This window comes from Arachis duranensis, chromosome 9 (assembly GCF_000817695.3).
Source record: "Arachis duranensis cultivar V14167 chromosome 9, aradu.V14167.gnm2.J7QH, whole genome shotgun sequence".
Taxonomy (NCBI): domain Eukaryota; kingdom Viridiplantae; phylum Streptophyta; class Magnoliopsida; order Fabales; family Fabaceae; genus Arachis; species Arachis duranensis.
Genome location: NC_029780.3, coordinates 67,027,948 through 67,029,922, shown reverse-complemented (window position 1 = coordinate 67,029,922; position 1,975 = coordinate 67,027,948). Strand labels below are relative to the sequence as shown.

Here is a 1,975-nt window from a genome sequence, read left to right as displayed (position 1 = left end):
AGCTTGTTTTCTTGAATTGTCTGCCATCTCTAGTGAGATTTTTGCAGCTTGCACCTCAAAGATTCCTAGCTTCTCCATTACAGAGAGAGGCATGAGGTTTACACTTGACCCTAGGTCACACAAGGCCTTCTTGAAGGTCATGGTGCCTATGGTACAAGGTATTGAAAACTTCCCAGGATCCTGCCTCTTTTGAGGCAGTTTCTGCTTAGACAAGTCATCCAGTTCTTTGGTGAGCAGAGGGAGCTCATCCTCCCAAGTCTCATTTCCAAATAACTTGTCATTTAGCTTCATGATTGCTCCAAGGTATTTTGCAGCTTGCTCTTCAGTGACATACTCATCCTCTTCAGAGGAAGAATACTCATCAGAGCTCATGAATGGCAGAAGTAAGTCCAATGGAATCTCTATGGCCTCATTTTGAGTCTCAGATTCCCATGGTTCCCCATTGGGGAACTCATTGGAGGCCAGTGCACGTTCATTGAGGTCTTCCTCAGTGGCGTTCACTGCCTTTTCCTCTTCTCCTAATTCGGCCATGTTGATGGCTTTGCACTCTCCCTTTGGATTTTCTTCTGTATTGCTTGGAAGAGTACTAGGAGGGAGTTCAGTAATTTTCTTACTCAGTTGTCCCACTTGTGCCTCTAAATTTCTAATGGAGGACCTTGTTTCAGTCATGAAACTTTGAGTGGTTTTGATTAGATCAGAGACCATGGTTGCTAAGTCAGAGGTATTCTGCTTAGAACTCTCTGTCTGTTGCTGAGAAGATGATGGAAAAGGCTTGCTATTGCTAAACCTCTTTCTTCCACCATTATTGTTGTTGAAACCTTGTTGAGGTCTCTGTTGATCCTTTCATGAGAGATTTGGATGATTTTTCCATGAAGGATTATAGGTGTTTCCATAGGGTTCTCCCATGTAATTCACCTCTTCCATTGAGGGGTTCTCAGGATCATAAGCTTCTTCTTCAGATGAAGCTTCCTTAGTACTACCTGGTGCATTTTGCATTCCAGACAGACTTTGAGAAGTCATATTGACTTGTTGAGTCAATATTTTGTTCTGAGCCAATATGGCATTCAGAGTATCAATCTCAAGAACTCCTTTCTTTTGATTTGTCCCATTGTTCACAGGATTCCTTTCAGAAGTGTATATGAATTGGTTATTTGCAACCATTTCAATTAGTTCTTGAGCTCCTGTAGGCGTCTTCTTTAGATGAAGAGATCCTCCAGCAGAGCTATCCAAAGACATCTTGGACAGTTCAGAAAGACCATCATAGAAAATACCTATGATGCTCCATTCAAAAAGCATATCAGAGGGACATTTTCTGATTAATTGTTTGTATCTTTCCCAAGCTTCATAGAGGGATTCTCCTTCCTTCTGTCTGAAGGTCTGGACTTCCACTCTAAGCTTACTCAATTTTTGAGGTGGAATGAACTTTGCCAAGAAGGCATTGACTAGCTTTTCCCAAGAGTTCAGGCTTTCTTTAGGTTGTGAATCCAACCATATCCTAGCTCTGTCTCTTACAGCAAAAGGGAATAGCATAAGTCTGTAGACCTCAGGGTCAACCCCATTAGTCTTGACCTTTCGCTTCACGGTCCTTTCAGGTTCAGGGTCAGCCTCAACAAGAATGCTTTTGTCTTTGCTCCTGCTCATAAGAAAGAGAAGAGAACAAGAAAATATGGAATCCTCTATGTCACAGTATAGAGATTCCTTGAGGTGTCAGAGGAAAAGAAAAATAGAAGGAAGAGTTAGAAAATTCGAACTTATCAAGAAAGATGGAGTTCAAATTGTGCATTAAGGAATAGTGTTAGTCCATAAATAGAAGGATGTGAGAAGAGGGGAAGTAATTTTCGAAAATTAAGTAAAAGATTTTGAAAACATTTTGAAAAACACTAATTGATTTTCGAAAACCAATGGTGGAAAAGAAATCAAGTGATTTTTGAAAAAGATTTTGAAATTAGAAAATAAAAAGATTTGATTGAAAACT

General features: G+C 40.1%; 1 non-coding gene across 1 annotated transcript; it reads left to right on the top strand.

Annotated features, from left to right (window-relative positions):
- Window positions 1-1,290: 1,290 nt before the first annotated feature.
- Window positions 1,291-1,398, top strand: LOC127742109 (small nucleolar RNA R71). The gene has a single exon (XR_008003296.1). It is a non-coding gene; the product is annotated as a small nucleolar RNA R71 (small nucleolar RNA).
- The last annotated feature ends 577 nt before the right edge of the window (window positions 1,399-1,975 follow it).